The sequence below is a fragment of the Mesoplodon densirostris genome, chromosome 8 (genome assembly GCF_025265405.1).
Source record: "Mesoplodon densirostris isolate mMesDen1 chromosome 8, mMesDen1 primary haplotype, whole genome shotgun sequence".
Classification (NCBI taxonomy): Eukaryota; Metazoa; Chordata; class Mammalia; order Artiodactyla; family Ziphiidae; genus Mesoplodon; species Mesoplodon densirostris.
Window position 1 is genome coordinate 71,052,798 of NC_082668.1, and position 6,747 is coordinate 71,059,544.

Here is a 6,747-nt window from a genome sequence, read left to right on the forward strand (position 1 = left end):
CATTAGCAAGTTCTTCTTTGAAGCAAAGTATATTCTAATTACATTTTCTGTTAGCTTCTATTATTTATTTCCTAAGCAAAAATGAAAAATGTTGACCACACTGTCTCACAGTTGAATAATAACAGCAGAGCAACAAAGCTGAATTCCATGAACCACCTTTGAAAAGCAAGTCTTGTCACTTCATTTTCTTATCCTGAAATGACATGGATTACTTGAAAGCAGTAATGAGGTTACTTTTCATATTTAGAATATTCTCATTTTTCTTAGGTTTATTTTATAATGAGGTCTACTCTGGGCCCTTCTACTCACTCTTCTGTTTGAGAGGCTTGATTCCAGTGTCAAGTTTTGCATTGTCCCTCTGAAAATGTAGTGCAAGGTGAGGTCCAGTTTTCCTGAAGACTTTCTTCCTTATTGTTACCTCCCACTCCAAGACTGAATATATTTTCTTAAACATAATTGCTTACTTTTTTCACGTATTCACTTGGGGTCATATTAAAAATGTCCTAGATTCTTTTCTTATTTTCTCAAATACAGTTAATTATGTTCTATATTCTATTTTTATAGTTTTCCATCCTTCCCTCCCCAGCTCTATGTTTAACTCAGCACATGTTCCTGTTAATTTTAATCTCTTGGCTTTAGATGAGCATAGCCCTCATTTGTTCTCTTCCTTTCTCCTGGGGTGGGCTAGTATCAGCAGAGAAAATATGGAATGTTAATTTTGCAGTTCATTCAATAAACACATATTTATTGAAAGCCTATTGTGTGTCAGAAACCAGCCCAGATGTTTGGTTAAAGTGATGAGTAAGACAGATATGACCCCCTTATACTGTGATACATCCTATGATACAGGAAGTGTCATAGATCCAGATAACAGGAACATCTAACCCAACTTGTAATGTCAATGGGAATATACGTGGATCAGTAATATCAGAGTTGAGACTTGAAGGGTCAGAACGAATTTGCCAGACAACTGTGGCCAGCCATGGAAAGAGAGAAGAGTCTTTCTGGCAGAAGGAGCAGCATATGTGAAAGTCAGAGAATATAACAGTGACATGCTTCTTTTCTTTTTTCCTAATTTTCATGCAAACTAAAGAATGCAGAAGATCATACATTAATAATTTACTATTTTGTTTGGGAGAAAAAAAGCTTATATCTTATATATATAGTATTATATAAATAATTTCCTTGTAGAATTATTGCCTATAAGCTTTGGGATCAGATTATGACCCATTTGGAGGGTCCATTTTGAGGGACAACTGGTCCATGGACTGTGACAGTCATTGATTTAGGAGAATTTAAAAAAGATCCTTAACACTGGAACAGACCACAGGACGGGAGGGAACCAGTGTCTGGGAAGAGAAAAAATGTCCTAAAAAATGAGACTCAATGGATGAGCCAGGAGCAACAGGGGCTGGACCTTATAAGCTATGTAAAGATGGCAGAATATGATCATAAAAGTAATGGGGAGCCACAGTTTCAAGCTGATTTCTGTTGTTTCACCAGGGAGGGTAGCACGCATTGTATTCTCTCCATCCCTTCTTCTCCCATAGCTTCCTTTGCTCTCCATTAAACTAGATATAGTAGAAATAAAAATAAATTAAAATGATACTTTCTCCTATCCCAGTTTTATGAGAAACGACACCACTGATAAATTTAGAAGGGGAGGTTTGATTAGAATAGACCCATATTTAAATTATCACCGAAAGGATTTCTAATTGTGGGCAGCCCTTAAATGGAGTAACACATACAAAAAAGCAGAGATCTGGGGTCTGCTGTCTAGAAGCTTACTATGTACTACTCTGCCTGTGGTCTCTCACAAACTACTATTATTTCTCTACCTCTCTTCAACCTGTTTTGTGTCGTTAGGGAACTGGAAATCCAACCCAATTTTTCTCTTGAGTGATGTCAAGAGATGCCAAGGAAATTGACAACATTCTATCCAGAAAGCTATTTTCTTCCCACCTTGGCAGGACATCAGAGAGTGACAAAAGTAACCATGATATGAAAGGGCCACCTAAGTTTTGGTTCCTCTTGGCTGACAGCTTCGTTTCAGAATCTTGCTTTGCCAACAATATCCCAACCCATGCAGCTGAAAGATTTACTTCAATGAATCTAGATAATTCTTTAAGAATAGAGGCAACCTATTCCTTTTCTTCCAGACACCCATTTCTTTATAATTAAGTCAACATTATAGGTATTTCCCACCATCTTCCACTTAAAGCTGTGGAGAGAATGAGTAACTCCTGCCTAAGTTGGGTTTAACAGACCCTGGGGTGAGCATTTTGAGAGTCTCCCACAGAAAAATGGCTTGGTATGAGAAGGAAAGATGGCACTTTCATTATCCCTTATTATGGACTTAAGGATTTGGATTTGGATTTGAACTGCTGAATTCTGTTCTTTAGGACAGCTCAGCTGTTACTGCTGTTCTGCTCTTGAAGTTAATTGGTCCTACCGTATATATCAGTATTCCTCTTTGTCTAGAGACACACTCACACCATAGTGCTTATGTCTTTATTAAGAAAACATGTCACTCCTTTTATTATTGATTATGAAAAAGAAATACCCTCCATCTTCTGCACATGAGATCAGGAGAACACCTGAGCCTTCTCCCTTTTAATTTCAGGAAAAGTATGAGTTTGCATGTGGAGGACAAATAGAGACATTGCCTTCACCGACAGAACTGGACCCGTTGTTCTCCATCGAGTTACAGAGAGAAAAAATAGCAACCATTTGCAATGTGATCTCTTCTTTTTTGTCCTCTAATACTTCTCAGACTCTGTCTTTGAGATTTAGGACGTGAGCAGAGGACTTCAATAACAATAATAATTACAGAGAGAGAAGACTGTTTATCCTTCCCCAAAGTTACTTATCACTCTGAATTGTGGTTTTATTTGTCTTTGACTTTCTCACCCACTAGACTGGCATTCATAAGGACAAGGACAGGGTCTAATGCACCCTTCTCTATGCCCAGCACAGAACTCAGTGTCTGACACATGGAAAGTACTGAAAAATTATTTGCTGACAACATCAGTGACTGGGTCCACAAAAGCCAAGGGCATCACTGAATCAGTGATCTCCATTGTACTAGTTTTCACTCTTGGAGAAGTTCTGTTGCATTTGCCAGCAGTGCCACAACTGGATTTGGAAGAAACCATATACTCTAGTTCAACCAAATGGGAGATTCACAGTGGCTGGGCCTCCTCGTGCAATGGTCTGCTCACTGGTCAAGGTCTGGGAGAACAGCCACTCAGGAGGCCCGCTGGTCTCTGCCATTAGCCTCCTTCTAGTGCAAGTCCCTGAGTGTAGCTGGTCTTCCATTTCTCTTGTTTGTAGACCAGAGGAGTTGGACACAGGAACTTCTAACCTGGAGAGCACAGATTCACGGATGAATAAATACCACGGCAAGCCTGCGAGCTTCCTGAGATTGTGTGTGACATATTATGGTTTTATGGATATGTGTACTTACACATATTGTTTGAGAGAAAGGGTTGATAGCGTTCATCAAGTATTTTTTAAGAAAAATAACTTTTATAAAAGGTTAATTAAAAAAAAAATTTAAAAAAAGGTTAAGAAACTCCTGAATAGCTAACTTTTGATATCCCTTTCCCCTATACAATTTCTATACTTCTAAGAAAACTTCTAAAATTCCTTCAGCCACAGCATTTTTTTTCCCTCTGATTGTCCATTTGCCCCTAATCATTCACTGCCTCATGATACTTTAACTATCTACGTATGTCCAGGTTAAACTTCATCTACATTGTTTGAATCTGGAGCTCAGTCTTTTATTTCTCCAAATGCCCACAATAAATGGTGATTGAAAATTTTTGTAAATTTATTTTATCCCCGAACACTGACTATTTCTCCTCAAATCCTCTATGTCTTCCAGGATCAGGGCTATAAGTATCATCATCCAAAAGGAGTTCAAGAGAGAGTAAAGGGATTGTTTGCTAAGACTGTCCACATAAGAGGCTAGGGGGGTGAGATCCTAGTCCAGGAACTTCTGGAGACACTGAGTGAAGAGAGAGTGAAGATTTCTGACACTCACTAGGAATGGCAGGTAGGCAATTCCTAAAAGGAGTAGTTTGGGTCTGTGGTAGCAACTCCGTGAGCCAAGGCCATCGCCTCGTCATCTAAAGAAGTCAAATGTAATGCATGAAGGAAGAGGACAGTTTTGGTTAGCCTACCTGTGTCAGTTTCCGATTGCTTCTGTAACAAATTGCCACAGACTTAGTGGCTTAAAACAACATAGATTTATTATCTTATAGTTCTTGAAGTGAGAAGTCTATTATATGTCTTCAGGGCTGCATTCCTTCTGGAGGCTCCAGGGAAGAATCTCTTACCTTGACCTTTCCAGCTTCCAGAGGCCAACTATATCCTTTGGCTAATGGCCCACTTCCTGTGTTCAAGGCCAGCAGCACAACATCTTCAAATTTCTTTCTCTGACCCTCTGCTGAGTCTTTCATCATGTTGCCACTGTCTGACTCTGAGTCCTCCTGCATCCCTCTCACAAAGATTAGTAATTACCTGGGGCCCACCTGGATAAGCTAAAACAATCTCCCCATCTCAAGATCTTTAACTGATCACAAAGGCAAAGCCCCTTTGATAAGGTACCAGATAAGGTAACATTCACAGTTACTGGAGATTAAGAGGGAGCCATTATTTAGCCCATCATTATACCTTATGTTTGCTTGCATCTATTTGTTTATTATGCTACAGTTTTGTAGGAAGAGTCATGTTCACGGATATTATGTGCAAAGGGAAAGAAATTACTTGGCTAAGTACATGAACAAGCAGTAAGAAAAGAGGGAAGAACTATGTGCCTGGAGCTGAAGGGAACCTAAAATTTTTAACAAAGGAAATTAAGGAATGAAGGAGTCTTCTCTCACCAGCAATTTGCCGTACCTTCCACTTTTATATCATTCATGTGGAAGACTGGTAAATTGGGAGGATTTAAAAATAATAATTATAGTATTAAATATATACAATTATAGTATTTTATATGTATATATATATATATATATATATTTTTTTTTTTTTTTAATTTTTGGCTGCATTGGGTCCTTGATTCTGCGGCGGACTCTCTCCAGTTGTGGTGAGCCGGGGCCACCCTTCGCTGCGGTGTGCGGGCTTCTCACTGAGGTGGCTTCTCTTGCTGAGGAGCAGAGGCTCCAGGCACGCGGGCCTCAGCAGTTGTGGCACGTGGGCTCAGTAGCTGTGGCTTGCGGGCTCTAGAGTGCAGGCTCAGCAGTTGTGGCGCACAGGATCAGCCGCTCCACGGCGTGTGGGATCCTCCCGGACCAGGGCTCGAACCCGTGTCCCCTGCATTAGCAGGCGGACTTCTAACCACTGCGCCACCAGGGAAGTCCCTATATTTTATACTGTAATAATATTATAATACAGTTGACCTTTGAACAGTGTGGAGGGTGGAGCTCCCATCCTTGGTGCAGTTGAAAAATCAAATACAACTAACTCATAGTTGGCTCTCGACATCCACGGCTCCCCCATACCTGTGGTTCCATATCCTTGGATTCAACCAACCGTGGATTGTATAGTAATGTAGTCCCCTTTTGGACTTCTAACCAAGCACAAAGATCTGAAGTCCTTATACAAATTCTACATTGATGATGGGCATCCATCATTCACATTCACATTGCTCTTCCATAGTCACCGTAAATGGACCTCAGCCATTAGGATGCACTTGAAAATTCCTTTTGCACCACCATATCATAGCATTCTAAGTGTGGTGTAACATGTGGCTATTTCATTGGTACCTGGTTACATATTGGAATGTTTTCCACCAGCCACTATCTATGACTCAGTTAATATCCATGGAAGTCTCACCTGGACATGGTGCATCATGGTTTGTTTGTGACTGTCTCTCTCTAATCTATTATAAACTCCCTGGAACAGAGATTTTGCTTTGGTCATGATTATGGGCCAAGCCTAGAAATGTGGCAGGCAAATAGTAGGCACTCAATAAATATGTGGCCAATGAAAGGACAAAAATAAAAACTAGGAGATTTAGAACAGAATGCTAATGTCAAAATAACCCATAAAAAAGGACATGCAGCTTTAAGAGTTTCAGGAGTCATAACGGATGAGGCGATTCTTTTTTTATTCCTTCTAATACAAAATAACTCCCTGGGTTATTTCTAAATTTGCAGTTAAGGCACATTTAGAAATAACCAGAATCTTCTAAGCAGCTATTCCTGTTCCTGAAAAAGATTAATAGAAGAGAGGCACAATTAAACTCTTACTCAGAATTTGAAAATCACTTTTTGGTATTTAAAGAGGCATTAATCATGATCATTAATCAATAGAAAAGAATGTTCACAGAATGCCTAGAAGAAATGTTTGCTGAAGCAAAAAGTCAGAGGAGAAAAGGAAGGCATACATGCCTAGGGCTGAAGACCAACTTTTTCCTTTTTGGTTTAACAAATTAAAGCTGCTGGAAAAGAACAATTCACCAGAGGGAAACATTACTGTACAACCTATAAAATACCGCCAAGGTCAGCAGAAACTCAGCTGTTGGTTTTTTTCTCCTGTGTCGGTCATTGTTGAGAGACGAGTTTCTTGCAAGCCTGATTTAGATATTATGCCTAAGAAGTTACTCAACATCAAAGATTAAGAAAGTACTTTTATTTCCTTTACTACATGCCGACAAGAATGAGTTACAAATATTTTCAGTAATTCTGTGCTTTTTAAAATTTTTTATAAGACTATCCGTAATGTCAATGCTCTTTAACT